Source organism: Typopeltis vanoorti, chromosome 19, assembly GCF_054136105.1.
Source record: "Typopeltis vanoorti isolate ZY-2024b chromosome 19, IOZ_Tvanoo_1.0, whole genome shotgun sequence".
Taxonomy (NCBI): domain Eukaryota; kingdom Metazoa; phylum Arthropoda; class Arachnida; order Uropygi; family Thelyphonidae; genus Typopeltis; species Typopeltis vanoorti.
The window spans coordinates 6,786,770-6,810,069 of record NC_143567.1 but is presented as its reverse complement, the minus strand read 5'-3'; the positions used below and the strand labels follow the sequence as shown (position 1 = coordinate 6,810,069).

At 37.2% G+C, this 23,300-nt stretch overlaps 1 protein-coding gene across 16 annotated transcripts in view; it reads right to left on the bottom strand.

Annotated features, from left to right (window-relative positions):
• The window catches only part of LOC150095834 (uncharacterized), a 1,527,755-nt gene that overhangs the window by 15,829 nt on the left and 1,488,626 nt on the right, over nt 1-23,300 (bottom strand). The gene's annotated exons all lie outside the window — the stretch shown is intronic.

Genomic DNA, 23,300 nt, shown 5'->3' with positions numbered 1-23,300 from the left:
TCATAATATTAATGATTTCTAATCAATGGTGGGAAAAAAAGATAAAAAGGCAGAGATGAATAAGTGGGATGTATTAGTGGAATATTCAAAATAATGATGAAAAAATGGCAGCAGGATTTTATGTGATTTTAGTAGTCCTATGGAATGTGTATGTAAACTGATAATGCTTTTGATGTGGCTGTTTTAGTATCAATAAAAACAGGGTCCCAAAGAAACCAAAAGAAGGCAGAGTGTCCAAGAGTGGTGATAAAATGGATGAAGCAAATTACAGATCCATTAGTATTTTTAGAGTGGTGATTAAGGTGCTTGAAAAGCTGGTATTAGTTCAAATTCAGGAGATACTCTATATGTGGGCAGCATTATTCTGTTATTGGAGATTTTATCATAGTGATCCATAAGATAAAGTTACAAATGAATTAGATAATGAAATGGATACACTATGATATTACTAGACTTCTTGGTCTTGTATGCAAGCTTATACGTTGATTATCATCTGTATTGATATTTCAGAAATGACAAACATAGATTAAATATAAACCACCTAGTAGTGAGCATGAATGGGTGCACTTGGCCATTGGATTGAAGGTCTAACATGAAAATTTCCTAGATGTCAGAAGGTTTGGTGTATCCACATCAAGACCTGATAGCCATAGTGGCGAAACCAGATAATAAAGTCTATATTCTGAAATCCTAATGGCTTTCTGTCAGTCTGACTGTAATAACCAATATTATAACTGGAGGGCATGATCATTTTTAGGGTTGAAGTTTATCTTTAAGAGAGAGAATAAGGGATGCCAATTTTTGTATCCAAAGATAATCACAAGATTGTGTGTGTGTGTGTGTATATATTATATTAAGGGGGGGGTATGGAGTTGCATGGGTCTTCATCAGATAAGATTTGTGGCCATTATCCCCTCCATTTCATAGTAGATGCTACTGACTCCCTCCTCCTTTAAATTAGCCAAACAGTTAGCTAAATCTTTAATTCCACTTACTGGCTGCACTTCTTATATATATAAAAAATTCCACACATTTCAAATCCTTAATCCAGAATTTAGTATTAAACAATAATGATGTCATGGTGAGCTTTAATGTCACCTTTCAAGCACCTTAATCACCACTCTAGAAATACTAACTGATCTATAAAGATAGAAGGTAATCCTGGTGTTCAATATGTGTTTAATACAAGTGTAATCCCTGAAGATACTGATTTAACTTTGGCAAAATATAGAAAGTAATACTTAAATATTTTAAATTATTATCTAGCCTGCATTATTAATTTCCTTAAACAACATGATGCTAGAGAATCAATGTATTAACCAGATTACTATTATCTATGAAGATTTATTTGCACACAAGGCCCACAAGTTTGGTTAGTTAAAATTGAAACTCACAAGAAAACCCAACAGGTTAGCCATCCTTAAACAGTATATGGATAACCAAGTCATTCTTCATTATGTCAAGTTAAAACACTGGTTCCATTCAAACAAGGTGCTTTGCATTTACAAGTGCACTAGCTTTGCCCTACTATGGGAGCAAAGTTGGTGCGACGTGCTCTACAAGATTTCATGATCCAGATCGAGTGTGGAATCTATAACCTTCCCATCGCTTGACACAGCCAATGTGCAATCACAAGTGAGATCTTTTGCACGTAACCTGCCCAACAGAAAATATAATGCCCTTCTACATCTCAGAAATAACCAAAAAAAATTTCTGAAAATTAATTAATGGAAATTAAGGGCAATGCCATTGTAATTTTAAACTATACTTAGTGCCTCTGTAGCACAATTGGAAGAATATCAGTATGTTGCTCCCTTTTAGAAAAGGCTTAAGCTTGATTCTCATCGTGACAGGAGGAATTTTTATATGGATTTTTTCAATTGAAGGTGAGTTAGCTGATCTCATACGGAAGTAGAAGGTTTTTTTCTCCCAGAAACTCGGGTTTTTCATCTTGCATACAGACAAATCGGCCCTTCAGAACACACACACAATTTACAGACAAAAAATACTAGTTGTGGTGGTGGTGGGTAGTAGTGGTTCGGTATAGTTGTAGTAGGTGTCCTCCTGCGATGAGTCTTCGGACTCCTTGGAGGTGTCACGAATAATAATAATATGCAGATTATAATAAAAAAATGACCACATATCTTAAAGACCGATCCACCTACCACCAACTAAATTATGACCCCCACCTACACATAGATTACAACCATTCATAGACTGCTAACAATGTCACTTCCTAGCCAGCAGATGTGACCAACTAACTAAAACCCTACAATTCCATACCCCTCACCATCCTGTATTTATGGACTTCCAAAAATCCATACCATCCATAGATGGTACAGACTCATCCACCTACAAACTAGCTAAACATTTAGCCAAAGTGCTTTCTTATACTACTGGCAATACATTGTCACATATCAAAAACTCAGCACATTTTATGTCCAGTATACAAGACCTCCTGCTCTGCAACACTGACTTAATGGTCAGTTTTGATATCTCTTCTTTATTCACAAATGTCTCACTTAAGGATACTCTGGCTCTAATATAAATTTCCAAGCAGAATTTCCTCAATATTTCAGTTATGTTTCGGTTCACTTAGGCTATTCTACAAACAAATAGAGGGCACAGCCATGGGCTCCCCTCTTTATCCCCCACCACCCGTTGACTAACTTTTTCATTTGAGATATCTGAAAAAGAATAACTTAAATTCTCCCCCCCCCCTCTTAAACCCACTATTTGGCTAATGCAGATAATACGTTTGCAGTTTGGTTGCATGGCAGGAACACCTTACACACTTTCTTATCCCATCATTTGAACTAACATCCAAGGATCCAATGCACAACAGAAACTGAGAGAAACAACAATCTGCCCATACCTAGACATCCTAGTTACAAGACAACCAAAGAACACACACACACACACACACACACACACACACACACACACACACACACACACACACACACACACACACACAAAGTAAATATATCCATCAGCAGTCTCCCCCTCCCCAACAATTTGGAACTATAAAAACCTTAGTCCACAAAATTTAATTTCCTCAAATAATACTGCACCCAACACAGAACTCACACAGACATAAAAAAACACCTTTTGACTAATGGCCTCCTACAAGATAAAAAGAAGAATTTTAACAGCACATAACCCCCCCCCCCCCCATTCCTAGCATACATTAAGCAAATCCATCAACCATCCCCTATATTCATAGCATCTCAGGAAAGGTGTCCAAGATCTTAAAAAAGCACAATGCGATCACTTATAAAACACACAAAAAGTTAGCAACTGTTATCTGCCCCCCCTCCCCCCCAAGAATGGTTACAACCTCTGGATTTATCCAGAGTGTACCAGGTATCCTGCAGCTGCAACTGTTCATACTATGGACAAACAGGTATCATCCGCATATCAGAGCACCAGGATTACATCTGTTTCCACAACTATGGCTCTTCAGGATTAGCAGACCATGCTCTGGATACCCAGCACAGGATCCGATGGGAAAAAAGTCACCTTACTTCACCGAAGCAAATTTAAATTCAAGAGACTTTTCCTCAAATCTGCTGTAGCTTTTACCAACTTCTTCTTTCACTATGCCTTATCCCGTGTTAAACGGGGTCGGCGTTCCCATCTTCAACCTTCTTCTTCCAGATTCTCCGGTCCAGGGCATCTTCCCGACTCCATCCTTTCTCTTTAAGATCCTCTGCCACCTTCCCTCCATCTGAGTTTGGGCCTGCCTCTTTTACCAACTATCCTAACCTAAGCAAATCTGATTGTATCAAACTGCTTCTCATATGGGAAACTCTTATCAGCAGACAGTCAGCCAACCAAAACCAATTGGTAGCATAATTATAGGACTTTAGGTCATCCTGTATCTCTCCTGTTCCATCTTTGTTACTGAAGTGTATCAGCGTGCACATGTCTAATACCACTGTATACCCTGAAGATGCCGATTTAAGTTTGGTGAAATACAGAAAGTAATAATTAAATATTTTTAGTTATTATCTAGTCTATGTTGTTAATTTCCTGTATTTTAGTTATTATCTAGTCTATGTTGTTAATTAATCTGTATGTACAGATAGAAGGTACTTCCAAGAGCTCTTCCCCTCTGCTGCCCATTTCTATATGGAGCATTTATAAAAACATGCTATTGATACTGTCATTGTTGTTGAGTCTGTCGAAGAGCTTCTGGATATGATTGTGGGGGAGTAGAGCTTTTCTATAGGGTTATTGTCAATTTTCAGTAGAGCAGTGGCAGTTGCTGAACAAGAATAGACACAAAATCAGCAAAATAAATGAAAATAGAGAAATAACCACGGTCATCACCAGACAAAGGATGGGACATTGTAAAGGCATAATAGTTCATCCGGATGGTACTAGAAGCTATGAAATATGCAAGAACTGCCCAGGAGGCGAACTAATTCTTGCATATTTCATAACTTCTAGTACCATCCGGATGAATTTTCATGCCTTTAAAATGTTCCATCCTTAGTCTGGTGATGACTGTGGTTATTTCTCTATTTTCATTTATTTTGCTGATTTCATTTCTTCTTCTTGATAGTTTGTTTTACCAATCTTATTTTTGTGACAGAATTAGCATCAGTTAGTGATGGTGGGGGGATTGAGCCTTCCTGTGCTTTGGTTGTTCAGCACCAAAGACGACAACCTCGGTTCCATCAGCAGGAAAGGTCGTGGAATCAGTGTTTTGGGATGCTAAAGGCATTTTTTTTATTAATTATCTTGAAAAGGGTAAAACAGTAACCGGAGAATATTATTCCAATCTTTTAACCAGACTAGATGAAAAATTCGTGAGAAAAGACCTGGTTTGCAGAAGAAAAAAATCATCATTCATCAGGACAATGCACCTGCCCACAAAGGTGTTTTGGCAATGGGAAAATTAAGGGATCTGCACTATGAATTGTTGGAACATCCACCCTATTCCCCAGATTGGCTCCCTATGACTTCTATCTCTTCCCAAAACTAAAACTCTTCCTCGCTGGTCAGCATTTTTCTTCGAATCAAGAGGTGATTGCAGCTGAAGAAGGGTATTTTGCAGATCTTACTGAGAACCATTACAGGGAACAGGATAATGGCACTGGAGCATTGCTGGAATAAATGTCTTATGGGAGATTACGTTGAAAAATAAAAATAATTTTGAAATGATAAATTCTTTTTTTCATTGTTAGGTCGAGAACTTTTCAGACCACCTTCGTAATGTTTATTACTGGATTAGAGAGACAGAACTTGAGAGCTGCTTGTATGTCTGTTAATTTACAAGTGAAGTTTGAAGCTATTTTGCCAGCTGTGACTTTGATTTGTGTTTCCTTGCCTCCAGTTAGAGTTAGAAACCCCCCCGATCCTCCTTGGTTGAGTGCTTCATCAGATGATCCATCAGTATAGGCAATGACATGGTTTAGATTATTTACGTGATGTACAGTGTCAAGTCATTTTCTTTTATTTTTATGCTGTGAATTCTTTTTTGAACAAGGTTCTAGGAGATTTAAGTTAATCATTGTGTTTTTTGGTAGTATAGTGGAAAAGAATGGATTTGCTTCTTTCAGTGGACAGGTGCTCTAAGTTAATCTGTTTTCTAATTTCATTATTGTATTGTAAAATAGATGATCTCCTTAGTTTAGATTTTCCTGTCCAAGCTTCGAAAGTCCTGAGTGAGATGTAATCCTGTTGTTGGTTCCTGATTCTGTTAGTGAATTTAACTGTGGAGAGTTTTCTTCTGTCTTCTAGTGTGTGTGAAGTCCACACTCTTGTTGAGCTTTTAAATTATTTGTGGATAACATTGCACCTATGGTATAATAATTTTTGCTGATCTTGATTGTACTGTCAAATTTTTCTTTTGAGTTAGTAAAAGCTGGAGCCCAGATTGATGAGGCATATTCCATAGTGGGTTGTATGAGTGCCGTATATGTAGTTTTGAGTGTCTTCGGTTCTAAGTATTTTGGAGACATTGTTTTTCCTATTTTGGCATTATATATTTTGATTTTGGGGTTGTAATTGTTTCTATTTTTTTCTATCAGTGGAGAAGATACTCAGTTTTGTTTTTTCCAGGTTTATCTGCAATTTAAGTTCCTTTGTTCATTTTTCTAAGCCTTTTATTGAATTATTTAAGACTTTTTCAGATTGTTGAGGATTACTGCTTGTGTGCCAGATTGCTATATCATCTGCATAGCATGCTATTTATTATGTGAGGATGGATATTGTTCATATAGATGAGAAATAGGAGTGAGCTTAAAATTGAACCTTGTGGGACTCCAGCCCAAGTTCGATGCATGTTGGAATAAATTCCATGAAGAGCATCTGTTCTTATACTGTCATTCTCAAACCTATTTGGTTAAGACATATTGATGATGTGTTCTCTATTTGGCAACATCGCTCAGACACATTAGACTCTTTTTCTCCTCTACCTTAACACTCAGCATTCCAGAATCCAATTGACTTTGAAAAAATACCAACAGCTTGCCTCTTTTAGATAATCTAATCGCACATCTGCCCAATGGCACCTTTTCTTTTGCAGTATACAGAAAACTCGCTCAAACAGGTAGATACATACATAAACTTTCCCATCATCCCTCTTCTTAACAATATGGTATCATAAAAAACCTTGTCAACTGAGATTTCTGAGAACAGAGGTCGGGGACTCTGTTCTCAGAAATATATATACTAATATATATTATACTAAAATTATATAAAAATAGTATACTAAAATATTAATTTAAATTATTATAATTAATATTTTAGTATACTTTGTTATTTCCTGAAAAATAACAGCTGTGAAAATTACTTGCAATAAGGCTATTTTTTCAAATTTTTTGAAATGCCCATATCTCAACATGTGTCAATAATATTAACTTACTCTTTATTGCACACACTGTACTAATCTGTGAAACCATTAATAGACTGAACTGGACATCTATCAGTTAGCTCAAGATAGAGATAGTTGGAAGAACATAATTTTTATTCTTTAATTATTATTTTTGATGTAAATCTCTTTTCCTTTTTCACATTGTATCATTTATTGTGAATAAACTATATATAAGATGTTGTTGTTGATCTGTGCTGTACTCACAATTTTAATAATGTATCCCCTAAATTTCAGGTCCTTATTCATATCAGAGCCTTTATTTTTCTCCCCTGCTCTAAAATATTGTAGCCAATAATACACTTAATTCCAAATTTTAAATCCTTACACTTGGCAACATTGAACTGGTTATCCTATACACTTGCCCACTAACCTGGTGTTCAAATCCTCTTCTAAAGCCAGCTCTACTCCTCAGCCAACTTTGCATATCATCTGCAAACAAATGGATGTCCCCATTCAATCCTTTCTCAATATCATTAACATACAAGTTAAACAGCAAAGGTCCCAAAACTAAACTCATAGGGTACACACCACTAGTGATTCAGAGAGCAGTATCTCTTTCAGGATATTGCTCCTCCATAGCTAACTTACTGATACATCATCACTATCAGTTTTCTTCAGTCCACTGCTGGACTGGCCTTTCCATGCTTCTTCCATTTTAGCCGGTCTTGTGTATCTCTCCACCATAAATGTCCATAACATCTTGTTATTACATCGTTCCATCGTGCCAATTCTTGCTGTCCATTCTATTATTCTCTTTGTCCATCTGTTGTCACACATTCTCATCACGTCTTGCCCAACACTGTTGGTTGCCTTTTATTACTAATGCAATGTCCATATCCTTCCTTATCCAAGAATTATTCTTTTTATTTAACCTGGCTATTCTCAAGATGGCTCTGCTCCTTCCATGTTTCTTTGTGTCATTTTCATTTTCTCTAGGTGTTTAGTCAGACTCCAGGTTTCACTACCATAGGTCATTGTTGGAAGTATACACTGGTTGTAGATCTTTCTTTTTAGGCAGTTTGGTAAATTGCTTTTAAATATCTCCCTATAATTGTTAAAAACATTCCATCCTGCTTTCATTCTACCTGAAATTTCATTATGAAGTTTATGGTTGTTTGGAATGATTTGTTCTAGATATTTGTATGAATTCACTATTTCAATCTGACTGATTTATTATCAATTTGGTTTCATTCTAGAGTATTCCACTATACATTATTTCTGATTTATCCATATTTATTTGAAGTCCTATCTCCAGACTTACTGCATTTAATTCAATAATCAAGTGTTCTAGTTCTTTTGGTGATGTTGCTATTAGAATGATATCATCAGCAAATCATATTGTTTAAGTATTCTCCATCAATATCCAGTTCTCTTTTCTTCCAGTTCAATTTTCTCATTGCATATTCAAGGATTGTAGCAAATAATTTTGGTGAGATAGTCTCCCTGTCTGACTCCTCTTTTTATTTCTATTTCTTTCTTTTCCATTTAAATTTATTACTGATGAACCTCTATCATATACATGAGCTAATATGTTAATATAAATATTGTCTTTTCCTATATGTTTTAAGGCTTCGAGCATTTTACACAGGTGTATTGAATAGAATGCTTTTTCATAATTTATGAAACCCAAAGAAATTGGTATATTATATTTTTTTTGTTTTTGCTATTATATGGTTTAAAGCTTGTAGATGATCTAAGGTTGAGAAGGATGTTCTGAAACCTGCCTGTTCTTTTGATTGTTTGAAAATTTAATACAGTATATTGTTTATTCTGCCATCTATAATTTTTGTAAACAGCTTATGGAGGACTGGTAGAAGGTTATAGGTCTATAATTTCTTACATCAGTTTTATCACCTTTTTAATCAGACAGCTAATCTCCAATCCAATGTATTACCCAACTCCAATAGTTCGGATTTAATTGCTAATTTATTATTATTATTAATGTGACACCTCCAGGGAGTCCAAAGACTCATTTAGGAAGGGCACCTACTCTACAACACTGTCTCCACCCAATTCTCCAAATACAATCATCATGTACACCAACCACCACTAGTATTTTCACAGATGATCACAAACATCCATACCCATAGTGGGATTTGGATCCGCAGCCTTTTCGCTGGAGAGTGGATATGCTAACCACTCGGCCATTTAATTGAAAATCAAACTCTAGAACAAGTAACACATTTCGACATTTAGAATGTGACATAACATTTATTATTACATGACACCTCCAGGGAGTCCAAAGACTCATCAAGGGAGGGCACCTGCTCTATAATTCTGTCTCCACCACTCAATTCACCAACTACAACGAACTGCAACTACAATCATCATCTACACCAATGCCATCTACCACCCACCACCACCACTAGTATTTTAACAGACTATCACAAACATCCATGCCCACAGTGGGATTCGAACCTGCAGTCTTTTGGCTGGATAGTGGATACGCTAACCACTTGGCCAAGTAGGCCAGCCACTTATCTGAGGCCTTTGCAAAATTGAAAGATACCCCTGTGGATGTAACTCTCTTGTTCTAGGGATCCCAGATACATTGGAAAAAAATACAGGCCACTTATGACTGAAGGTGAAAGTTTAGTATGCACATCCATCACAACACACGCTAAAATGTCAATGCACATGTGCACTGTTCTAACGAACTTATCATTGTTGCAGTGTTGCCATCACTCGCCTTGAGAAAATAACAATGCATCTACAGTTCCCTGTAATGACGGAGAGCGATGTTTGTAATGGAATAGAAATTGTAACTCATCGATTTTGTTATTCAGTCTTGAACTCTAAAATACAGGACAAAATGCTGTCCCGAAGAGCTTTCTCGGGATTGACCACGGGACGCATTAGCCAAAAACGGGATGATCCCGTATTTTACGGGACGTCTGGGATCCCTACTCTTGTCCAATGCATTTGTCACTTTGTTGTAGTATGTAAGTGGATTGCTAAAACACAATCAAAGGTATGCTTCCATTAAAGAGGATGTTGGTGTCAACTCAATTCTAGATCTTGGGTTTCATGAACCTTTCCAATACTTTAATCACAACTCTAGAAACACAGATTGGCCTAATTTAAGGCCTGAAGCAGAAGAATTTGACCTCTTTCAAGTCCTTTGAAACTTGGTCTAATATGAGAGAGAGTCATGTTAAACAAGGCTGTTAATTCCCTGAAACATTTCCTCAAAACATGTGGCAATATATTATCGAGTCCTACTAACTTATTAACGACTAGTACTCAATTCCCATATATACCTCCTGTTCATTCCTCCTTCCTTTTCATTGCACTCAATCTCTACATAATGTCACATTCAAGGATGAAATACCTTTTTTGAACTGCTCATTTAGTAATACCTCTTGTGATGAGTCTTTTGACCCCCAAGGAAATTTGGTGTTAATAATAATAAAAAAATAATATCTCAACTATATCCATCCCAGTAATTATCATTATCATCTGTCCATAATCATTCTTTCTTTCTTCTGGCCACATCAAAAGAATGCCCTGTGATTTTTTTCTCATCTCACTGGCTAAATGTTGCTCATACTACATTATGGCCATCCTTACCAAGTAAGTATTTTCCTGCTATCCACCAAACTCTGCAATTCACATTTTTTTTCAACCTCTCTCCATAGCCAGCAGTCCAAAGTCCTGATGTTGTCTTAGTCACTTGCCTCTAGAACCTCTCCAATGTCTCCACATCACAGAGATTTGAGCACAATAGTCCAAATGTGGTCTGACCAGTGCTTTATTCAGTGGCACAACCACTTCCATATATATGTTAGAGTACTTCTTATCATAGCAGCAGTACGATGTGCAGCCTTGCAACACTAGCAATAAATATGCCCTCTAAACTTCATTTTACTGTCAGCCATCACTTCCAAATATTTAATCTCATCCACTTCCTGAAGTATGGCACTGTCGGTATAGTACACAGCCTTATATTTCTGCACATCAAATGCAACAACTTATTGATATTAATACTACAACTCCACTCCTCTTCCCAAGTAAAAGTCAATTCAAATCTTCCTGAAGGAAATTAACACCAGTAGTGCTACTTATATTTCTTCCTGACTTTGGATCATCAGCAAACAACTGAAGATCCCTGCTCAGTTCACTTGATATATCATTTATAAACAAGTTAAACAGCAGAGGCCCAAGAACAGAACCCTGGGCATGCCACCTAATTTTACTCAGTCTTATATTAGAATGACAAAGTTAATGAAAAATGATAACTATGAAGCATAGGAAGTGGTACAAATTCTACCAGAAGTTATTATGTGTGGCATTCAAAACATGCAAAATGGAAAAGATGCAGTTTCTAAAAGCAGGTGTGGAAGTGAACTAAAAAATCTTAGCCAAACTTTTTTATTCTATGTCTGAAGAAAAATTATGTACCAAGAGTATGGAAAAAGGCTACTCTTATTCTGATATACAAAAATGGCAAAGTAGAAGGCTCAAAGAACAATCAGCCCATAAGTGTATTACTGGTGATAATAAATTTAGTTTAATCCTTTATCCCAGTGAGAGCAAACAAAGTTTGCGCCTGAAAATATCTTGAGGACTGGATATAGTGTTGTACTATTTTACCTGGGTAAGTAGTGCAACACCAGGGCAACTCGTAGCAAAGGTGGAGAAAGATACCAACACTCCTATCCCAGTATCTCCCATAATGCAAAACACATCTCCTTGTGGATTGTTATGCATTAAGGGATTGGCCACTACCCAGACTAGCTTTGACCTTTATCGAGGTCTCTTCAGTGGGAGCCAGGCCCAGAGTTGGAGATACCAGCAGAAGCAGTAGCAAGGTCATCTTTACCTATAGGAGTTGCCAAAAGATTTACCACCTTTTTTTTATTAAATTACTCTGGATTTAGAGAAAGATGTTGAAAGTTTATTTTTCACTAGGTTAGACTATAATAAATTTAGTTTAATCCTTTATCCCAATGAGAGCAAACAAAGTTTGCGCCTGAAAATATGCCCCTGGATTAAGTACAACAGCAATAATTCATTTTAATGGAAACATCTCCAGTGTGATAATATAGAGAGGCATAAGACAAGGTGATACAACATTTTCAAAACTATTCATGACATATTTAGAAGAAACATTCAAGCTTCTTGATTGGGAAGAAAAACGTCAATGGGAGATATTTAAGTCATTTATACTTTGCAGATTATATAGTTATCTTTACATCAAGCCCACATTAACTATACTCATATCAGTGCTCAGAAATCAGCTGGCCTAAATATAAACTTAAAAAGATGCAAGTTGTGCTTAGTGGTCTTATACTGTGAAGAGGTATTAAGAAATATTCATAATAATGCCTCACAGTACGAATAACACTGTGAGAAAATAATATAATTAATTATTATTATTATTATTATTATTATCCAAGACCCCCATGGAGTCAAAGATTCATCTGGGAGGTCCATTTATCATTCACACAGCTCATCATACCATGCTTTAAACACACTCAAATTCTCTGCAGACACCACACTCTCAGGCAAGGCATTCCAATTTCACAACTCTGCATGAAAAAACCTGTCTCTCACTCCCTCTTTATACAGTTATCAGGGATGACCTCTGGTTCTCCCCTGATCTCATACAGCATTGATCCTATAACAACCCCTTACTAACTTGTAGGTCTCTATCATATCTCCCCTCTTCCTCCTGTCCACCAGACCCTGCAAGTGCATCTTCTCAATCTTTCCTTATACTCGACATTCCAGAGGTTAGAAACTTCCTTAGTCAGTCGCTTCTGGACCCTTTCCGACATCTCTTCGTCCTGAAAACCAGGTGACTAAATCTGGGCACAGTAATCTATATATGGCCTAATCAAGGCCCTTATACAATGGAACAAGAATCTCCCTACTTCTACAAGTCAGTGTTCTCTGCATCATTCCCAGAAGCCTTTGTGTTGCCTTCACAATTTTGGCTATGTGTCCTCTAAATTTCGGATCCTTATCCATTATCACCCCCAAATCTCTTATTTCCTCCATCTCCGACAATATATCCTCACCAAGCATAAATTCTGCATCCCATCTTTGTTTTCCAAATTTTAAAACCTTACATTTTGCAACATTGAACTCACATCCCCAATTTATTCAAGTCTTCTTGTAAGGCCACAACATCTTCTCTACTCTTCATGGTTTGTCCCAACTTTGCATCATCTGCAAAGAACTAAATATCTCCATTCAAATGTTCATCAATATCATTAATATACAAGTTAAACAGTAACGGTCCTAAAACAGACCACTAATGACTTTCCTTTTCCTGGATATCATTCCCCATACACAACTTGTTGATACCTATCAGATAGCAGTACCAAGAATATCCAACCCCATCCGCTCTATTTTGACTATCATCTTATCATGCAGTAATCTATCAAAAGCCTTTGTGAAATCTAAGTATATTACTGTGTATCCTTCTCCTCAGTCCAAGGAAGCAGTCAACTTATTATAATAAGTAAGTAGATTACTAAAACATGACCTCCCTTTAGCAAATCCATGCTGTCCATCAAAGATAATACCATTGTTGTCAACCCAATTCTGGATCCTAGTTCTCACAAGCTTCTCTAACAACTTAACCACAACACGTGACACAGATAGGCCTACAGTTTGATCTATTGAATATACTAATATTTTGGTGGATTTCTACCCAACATCTTCAGAGCACAAATTATAACTGACAAAGAAACTAATATTCTAACATGGCACCTGTATTTTTTTTCCATCTTATGAAGTGGTCTGTTTTTCTCTATGGCATGCTGAGATAGTCTTTGCCATTTGGCCCGCAGGTTCTCTCTAATTTTGAACATTTTCACAATAATATCCATCCTTGAATTAGTTTTACTGTGGAAGAGGAAAAAGGAGCTATTGCCTTCTTTAGTTACCAGGGGCGAATGCTGGTCTTCAAATTCACGCTTGCTCTTGTTATCATTAAGGGAGTGTGATTGAAGTCTGATTAGGGGAATAATGAATTACTGACCATTTAAAACTATGTACATTTAATCATACAAATATAACATTTATTTTACAAATAATATTCTATCTTTTTCAATTTAGCTATTTGAATACAAATTCTACCCTACGGTTCTTCTTTATGAACTGGTCAATAACATCATCATAAAAAGTTGTTGTAACTTAATTTTCCCAAGCAACATGTACACTTATAAAGGCTAGCTGAAGCTCACTGGCTAGAGCTACGTTGACTGCGCATGGCCTGTGTTTAAGCAACAGAGTGAGATGACGTGAAATGGCTATGCCTGCGCATGAAATCACAGTGCTGCTGCGAGGACCTGTAAGCTCCTACAACCGAGCAAGCCAAGGTAGCTTTGACTAGACGAGCAAGCATCGGCCTTCGATACACAACGCAAAGCTCAATTATTGCCGCACAAGCTTAAGACATCTTCTGTCTACAAAAATAAAAGCCTAAATGGAATGCTTATAAATGCATGCATTTATTAACAAATAAATATTACTTCTTTCTCAATTAATGAGCTTGCACAGCAAGCATGGAGAATTCACCACTGCTAGTTACAAGGTAAGCAGATGGGCCTCTCATATTAAGCACAACTGAAAGAATGACGGTATGTTGCCCACTTTGACTGGAAAAGGCCTAAGTTCGATTCTCATTATGGGGAGAGGAATTTTTGGGTAATAGGTTTAAGGTTATATAGAGAGAGTGGTCGTGTAATTCAGCGCTTGTGTGAAATTAGCGACTTTTATCAGAAAATTAGAGTTTTAAAGTGTATTAGTGTAGATTTTCATGTTTTTAGAGTATTAGTATATTTTTAACATTTTTATTGTGATATTTTCAGCATGGCACCAATGCGACAAACAATGGTGGCAAAGACCACGTTGTCTGGTGAACTGATATTATTCATGCGGGATATTATTCAGTGCAGTGTATGCGAAATGTATGCATCGAGAAAATATGTGGAAGGAAATTGAAACTGGAGAGAGAATATGTATTAAGTGTTTTAAAAGTGAGTGTTTGTTAGGTGATGAGAATGCAACAAATACCGACAATAAGATGGAAAATGATGTTAATAATGTCAAATGTGCTGGCGTGGAAAATGAAATGAATATTAATGAAGAAATAGCACGCTTAAATGTTATCCTTAATAGGACAAAGCGTGAAATTGAAAAACTGCAGAAGCAGTAAGAGTTAAGCAGGATTGAAAAAAAGAAAGAAGCAGGTAATCCAAAGGTGTGTTACCAATGATTTGAGAGGCAAGAATACTTCTTGCCTCTCAAATCATTGAGGGAGGATGTAAAGGAGTTGTTAGAAGAGGAAAACTGAAGAGCAAGAAGGTGAAGATTGTATCCTACTACTCTATGATAGAAGTGAACTGAGGAGGGCATTGATAGCCAATAAGTCTATATGTAGATTGTGCAAAAGGAATGATGTAGAATTTGTGGATCTGTGGTCTGTTTTGATGGAAAGAAGGATTTGTACAATGCTGATGGACTGCATCTAAATGGTTTTGGTGTTAGGTGTCTCGAGAGAGCTTTGTTCACTGAGCATGCTGATGTGCAAATTCAGGGAAACCTAAGCAATTAGGATGGAAGCAAGTGAGTCTGTGTGAAGGCACCCATGAAGCGAGTGAGTGTGAGAATGATCAAGTGAGGAATCTAGTCTCTCAAGCAAAAATATTGAATAGCATAGTCAATTCAGAAAGTAAAGGTGAGTGGGAAAATAAAAGGATGTTGCCGTTTCTATGTACTAATGTCAGAAGTATCAAGAACAAGAGGGAGTAGGTTTCTGGCATTGATTAGTGCAACCTCACCAAAAGTTATAGGCATTAGTGAGACTTGCCTAATAGAAGATGATGTAGTTACAGGGATTGAATATGAAGGATTTAGCATTTTCAAGGAAGATAGGATGCAGGGAGGATTACTGCTGATGATATCAGATGAATTGAAACTGAAAAGAGTAGGAGACAGGTGGGAGGGGTGGCTATTTATTTGAAGCAATATAGTGTAAGATTAAGACCGGTAAGACAAAATATGCAGTTGGTTGTTGCTATAGGCCAGGGAGTTCCACAGATGATCTGGAAGACATGCATTGCCAAATTAGTACAATGAGTACAGGTCGATGATTATTATGGGGGGAACTTCAATTATGGAGATATAGACTGGAAGGAAGAACAATCACATGGCAGAAAGTAAATAGAATTTATGCTAATAGATAATTACTTAAGGCAGCATGTGATGGAGGGAACTAGGAGTGGGAGAGAATTGGACCTGATCATAGGATCAGAAGAGCTATCCATAACCAAGGTTATATATTTATATTGCCTACAATTGGTAAAAGTGATAATGCGGTCTTGACTTGGGAAATTGTAAAACACAAGGAATATTCTATCAAAAAGGGATATTTGTTGAACTACAAGGCAGGTGATTATAACATGCTTAGGAAGAAGCTTAAATCTCTACCATGGCATAAAACATTGCAAGGTAAGGATGTTAGTAGTGCATGGGATATAGTTAAGGGTCATCTAGAGGAAGCAGTATTAAATTGTATACATAGAATAAGGAGGGCTAATTGGGTTTGCAGAAGAGGAAAATGCTATGGAAGGTATATGAAGAGAAAGGTGACCAGCAAATTCATGAACAGTAAAAGGCTCAGGCAAGAAAGGTGACCAGCACGGCAAGGAAGGCAAAATCAGATTATGAGAAGAATTTAGCCGAGCAGGCCAAAGGACACCCCAAAGAGTTCTTTCGTTATGTGGCAAAGTAAGAGGAAGAATGACTATGGAAAATTAACCTTAATGAGTGCTGATGGTCATGAGGAGATGGAAGCAGATAAAATAGTTGAGTTACTGAGTGACCGCTTTGCACAGACACTAATGTGGGAACAGAGGTGGATGAATTGGAGATTCTGAGGATAGTGCAGAATCTCAAGGTAAATGCAGCTAGGATTAGATTGGATATCAACTAGGGTTTTGCAACAACGTGCAAGGGAACTGGCAATGGCTTTGACTAAGATGTTTATTTTAAGTCTCAGCTCTGGTATTGTTCCAAGGGAGTGGAAAGAGAGCAAAATTATTCCTTTGCATAAGGGAGGTTCTAAGACTATGGCAGAAAATTACAGATCGATCAGTAAATTGCAGATCTCAGGAGTGGTGGTAAAATTACTAGAAAAATTGATTAAAAGGAGAATTCAAGAATGGATAGATAAAAATATGATACTGTATGAGGGTCAGCATTGTTTTGTGAAAGGTCAGTTATGCCTTAGTAATTTACTAAGGCATGACTGACCTTTAACTTTTTATAACAGAGTAACAGCTAATTGGGATAAAGGAAATGGCTACATGATGATTTTGCTGGATTTTGTAAAGGCATTTGTAAAGTCAGTATGGGCAAAAGTTAATGGGTGTCAGTTTGATGTTGAGAAATGTAAAGTTGTGCACTTTGGGATAAATAGATTACAAGCCATTTATTACATTGATGGCACTGTACTCCAGGAAATAGATGAAGCTAGAGATTTAGGGATGGTGGTAGGGAGAGAGTTAAATTTTAGAGCAGTGCTTCCCAAACTTATGGATGTAAAGGCCCCTTTTGAAAAATTAAAATATTTCACGTTCCCCATCAAAAAAAAAAAAAATTGTAATACAGACATATATTATTGTATTATTTATTGTTTTTATATTCAATACAAAACATACACAGCAAATATTGCAAAAATCAAATGCAAATATTACATTTTTAGCATCTTACAGACACATTTGACATGGTCTTAAAACATTTTAAATTTGTTTTCATTATTTCACAGCCCCTCAACAAAACTAACGGCCCCCAAGGGAGCTGTGGCCCATAGTTTGGGAAGCACTGGTTTAGAGCAAATTTCATCCTCAGGACAAGCACTGCACCTGGAATAACAGGCTCTACTCATATTATTAAAAAAAGAGTGGCTACAATAATCCCCCGTCCCCCAAACCAGCCTATACATACACTATATTGTAACTGTACACCAAAGGTACAACAAATAAACTGGGCTTCCTCCTGAAACGACACAGAATCAGAACTGTATACAAACCTTTAAACAAAACTTCTACCTGCCTAAGACAAATTAAGGATTGCCTCGACCCTCCTCCTTCCCAGGTGTCTATAGCATCCCCTACTAGTGTCGAACTCAATATTTTGGACAGACAGAACAAATTACTTTGGTTAGGGGAAAAGAACACAAAAATACATCCAGAATGGAGAACTAAAAAACAGACTATCCCAACATGGTCTTTCTCTGTGCCATAGAGAAAGACCATGTCATAAGATGGAAGAAAGCCAGGCTACTTCTTCTGGTTCCCATCTGCCATACGGCCGCGGGAGGGTAGCTAAATGCTACCATTCTAGGGAGAGATGATTATGAGCAAGGTGGTTTCCCGTTGCCTTCCTTGCCGTAAGTATTTATGACTGTAACCTGTGTGTAACCAGGCTACTTCACAAATCCCATTTCAAATCGGACTGTTCCTGGAAGGGGCACAAGTTCTGTCCTGGTCAACTGGATGGCATGATTTTAAGCAGATTTTGGTGCGCTGCCCTATCTACACAGCCACATTAACAACAGAAAGCACCACGAAGAGTGCAACTGTCACTCTCCAAGCACGCGACTATCCTTGTTATCGAGGTTATTTTAGTTTCTGTCTTCACTCAGTGTGTAGTGTTAAATTACCTCTGATAAGGCTAGCTTAAGCTAGTGAAATGTCGGCTGTAAATAATCAGTAAATTATTTATTTATATCCCATTGTTTACATAGTTTTCTGTTCCAGAAATTTTGACATGAATAACAGCAACAGCTACAGAAATTTAAACATGGAATTTATCTCAAAGTAATGTGAGGTTAGCATTCCTCACATTACTTTTACAGTTCTCTAAAGTTACCGTTTATAACTTTTGCAACAGATCCTTGAACTTCAACTCGTTATCTACTACCATCATTCTCAGATTTGTCTCTTCACCTCCTGAAGCAAAGTTAACAACTACCTGATACTTTAACTAACTACTACTGCAGATATACAAATACAGTCTGTAACTGGAAACATCTATTTTAGTACCATTTTTACCCTCTTTCCACTATTTTGGGACACTTCTTGTTGAAATATATGGAAGGCTTTATGGAGACTATGATTGGAGATGGAAAGATGAAATTTATGCAGTTACTACATGATAATTATTTGAATCAGCATGTAATGGAAGTGATTCAGGGTGATTGAGAGTGCTGGATCTGGTAATAGCATCAAAAGATATATTCACAACCAAGGTAGCCATTCATTTATTCTATCTTCAATTGAGGAAAGTGACCATGCAGTCTTGTTGTCATGGGAGACTGTTCAACATGTGGAATTCTCAGTCAAGAAAGTATTTATATTGAACTACAAAGCTGTTGATTATAACAAACTTAAGAGACAGTTAGGAGCAGTATGAAGCTACAAGGAACGAGATCGGTGATTGTTTGAGGGGAAGTAGTATCAGGATGCAAACCCAGTGTCAGAAAGATAAAAAGTGGGTGTTTAAATGAATAAGTAACAGTAAAAAGCAGGAGCTGAAAAAAAGAAAAAAAAAACATTGTGGAGGGAATTATAAAGAAAAATGTGACAAGCATATCTATGAGCAATACAAAAATACAAAGTGCAGGCAAGAAAAGTAACTAGCATAGTAGGAAGGGCTAAATCAGATTATGAGAGGAAATAAACTAAGCAAGCCAAAGGAAATCTCTAAAGAGTTCTTTCACTATATAGGGAGTAAGAGGAAACATTTGAGATACTTAAGTTGTTTTGCAAAGGTTATTTATCCAGGTTGAGATACCACAGTTGTAGATGTAACAGAGGCTGATGTGAGAGTTGAAGTAGACGAACTGGAGGTGCTCAGCATATTGATAAATATTAATGTGAACTCAGCAGTAGGACTGGATGGTATATCAGCTCATATATTAAAAGAATGTGCAACTCTCTTGGACATTCTTTTAATATTCTTATATTTACTTGTTTAAGTTAAGGGATATTACATCCCATATAGTTTCTCAGCCGAATAAGAAACTCAAAGAGTTTCGTGCCGAATATAGTAAAAACTATATAAAGTTCGGCGATTCCAAGCATAAGCAAATACCTGGATACTGCAGCCTGCAGTATCCAGGTATTTGCTTACGCTTGGAATCGCCGAACTTTATATAGTTTTTACTATATTCGGCATGAAACTCTTTGAGTTTCTTATTCGGCTGAGAAACTATATGGGATGTAATATCCCTTAACTTAAACAAGTTATATGTCGCCGAATTGAAGCCTTTGGCTCTTCATATATCTTATATTTACATTCTTAGAATAAACTGTTGGTCAGAGGCAGTGCCTCTGACCAAGCAGTTTATTCCAAGTTTCTGCTATGGCAAGGTTCCAAGGGAGTGGAAAGAGTGAGTAAGACAGTTCCATTGAATAAAGGATGCTCCAAGACAGAAGGAACAAATTATAGATCAGTATCTCAGAAGTAATGGTTAAGGTATTGGTAAAGTTAGTTAAAGGAGGAATTCAGGAATGAGTGGATAGGAATGTGATACTCTATGGTAGATAGCACTACTTTGTGAAAGATAGGTCTCCTAATTTAGTAATTTACTGACATTTTATAATAGTGACAACTCAGTTGGATAAGGGAAATAGCTACACCATAATACTGTTGGATTTTGCCAAGGTATTTGACACAACACTGCATGGAAAACTATTACTTAAGTTGGAGCAAATGGAAATGGATATGAAACTGGTGGTGGCATTGATGAGGATGGCTGACCAACAGATACCACAGAGCATTAGTGCCATTATTGTTTAATTTGTACATTAAATTATATAGGAAATATTCAGTTCTTCTGATGCAAAATTGGAAGGGCAATAGTTAATAAAGGTGATACAGGGATCCTGCTGGATGATTCAAATACACCAGCAGTGTGGGAAAGGATAATGGTTGTTAGTTTAATGTGGCAAACAGATTATGCACTTTGTGATAAAAAAGATTACACTGTATATTGCATTCATGGTATTGGATTGGTAATGGCAGAAAGAGTTGAAGTTTGGATGGCACATTGCAAAAGTTGGCAAAATATTATTATTATTACCAAACTGGCCTGGCCTGCCGAGTGGTTAGTGTATCCACTCTCCAGACAAAAGGCTGCTTCCGGCTTGAATCCTGCCGTGGGCACGGATGTTTGCGATTGCCTGTGAAAGTACTAGTGGTGGAGGTGGTGGTGGTCAGCGGTAGATGATGAAGGTAGTTGAGGTTCGTGCAGTTGGTGGATGGAGTGGTAGAGATGGAGAGTTGTAGAGTAGTGCCCTCCCTCGATGAGTCTTGGGACTCCCTGGAGGTGTCACATAATAATAATTACCAAACATCCATGGGAGTGAAAAGAATCATCACAAGAGACCCCCAAAATAGCTCAAACAATTACTTGGATATATAATAAATTTAGTTTAATCCTTTATCCAAGTGTGAGCAAACAAAGTTTGTGCCTGAAAGTATCTTCAGAACTGGGGTAAGATGGTACAACACCAGGGCACTCCTTGCAAAGGTGGAGCAAGCTACCAACACTGAGATGTGTTGGTAGCTTGCTCTACCTTTGCAAGGAGTGCCCTGGTGTTGTACCATCTTACCCCAGTTCTGAAGATACTTTCAGGCGCAAACTTTGTTTGCTCACACTTGGATAAAGGATTAAACTAAATTTATTATACTCTAACCAAGTGAAAAATAAATCTTCAACATCTTTCTCTAAATCCAGAGTAATTTATTAAAAAAGGGTGGCACACCATTTGGCAACTCCTATAGGTAGAGATGACCTACTAATGCTTCTGCCTGGTATCTCCAACTCTGGGCCTGGCTCCCACTGAAGGCCTGGTTCACACCTCAATAAAGGTTGAAACTAGTCTGGGTTGTGGCCCTTCCCTTAATGCATAACATTAGACATATCTGCAAGGAGATCTGTTTTGCATTATGGGAGATACTGAGATGGGAGTGTTGGTAGCTTGCTCCACCTTTGCAAGGAGTGCCCTGGTGTTGTACCACCTTACCCCCGTCCTGAAGATACTTTCAGGCGCAAACTTTGTTTGCTCACACTTGGATAAAGGATTAAACTAAATTTATTATACTCTAACCAAGTGAAAAATAAATCTTCAACATCTTTCTCTAAATCCAGAGTAATTTATTAAAAAAGGGTGGCACACCATTTGGCAACTCCTATAGGTAGAGATGACCTACTAATGCTTCTGCCTGGTATCTCCAACTCTGGGCCTGGCTCCCACTGAAGGCCTGGTTCACACCTCAATAAAGGTTGAAACTAGTCTGGGTTGTGGCCCTTCCCTTAATGCATAACATTAGACATATCTGCAAGGAGATCTGTTTTGCATTATGGGAGATACTGAGATGGGAGTGTTGGTAGCTTGCTCCACCTTTGCAAGGAGTGCCCTGGTGTTGTACCACCTTACCCCCGTCCTGAAGATACTTTCAGGCGCAAACTTTGTTTGCTCACACTTGGATAAAGGATTAAACTAAATTTATTATACTCTAACCAAGTGAAAAATAAACCTTCATCATCAAAAAAATTACTTGGATGCGGAACACACACTGAAGGTGGATGAAAGTTGGGATCTGGAGGTGATTGTCTTGAGAGGCCTCAAGTTCAGAGGCCACAGTAAAGTGTTGCAAAGATTATATAGTACATTAGTGGTTAAGTTGCTGCACAAGACTTGTTCCGACCCAGATGTATTATTGTGCACAAATACTGTATTTGGTCTCTATAGTAATGAGAGGATACAAGTAGGGCATAATTAAAGCAATATCAGGATTTTGTACAATGTTGTAAAAAAGGTTGGTTACATTTTTTGTTGGTAAAGGGATTTTTACAGTATTAATACAAAGGGATTATACAATAAATGGAGGGCAAGCGGGGGGTTGCATGAAGTGGGGCATAATTAAAGCAATATTAAGTGCACCATTCCTGAAAGTTGACGTGAAGAAGGAAGTGAGGAAAGTGTGGTGAGTGGATTGGGTTCCTGAAATTTTTTTTGTGAATGTTTTAAATTTTGAGTGATAGAGAGGTTGCTCAGTTTAATGTAGCTAAAGAATGAAAATTTAAACCTATCAATTTTTGTTGCGATTCCTTTTTTTACTTTTTATGTTACTTCTGGTGTTTAAGGAACATGACATGGAAATCATCAGGATAGTCTCCTAACTGATCTTAGTATAAAAAAATATTAATATATAAATTAGTAAATCATAAATAGAACCTTAATGATATCCAAAGTAAGCTAGTGAGTACTGAGCATGGAGGATAGGATGAGAAGAGAACGTTGTGATAAGTTGTTTAGGGACTTTGCTAAAGGAGGATTTATCCTACACTTGAAAGATAAAATATCCTGAAAGCACCTGAATTTCC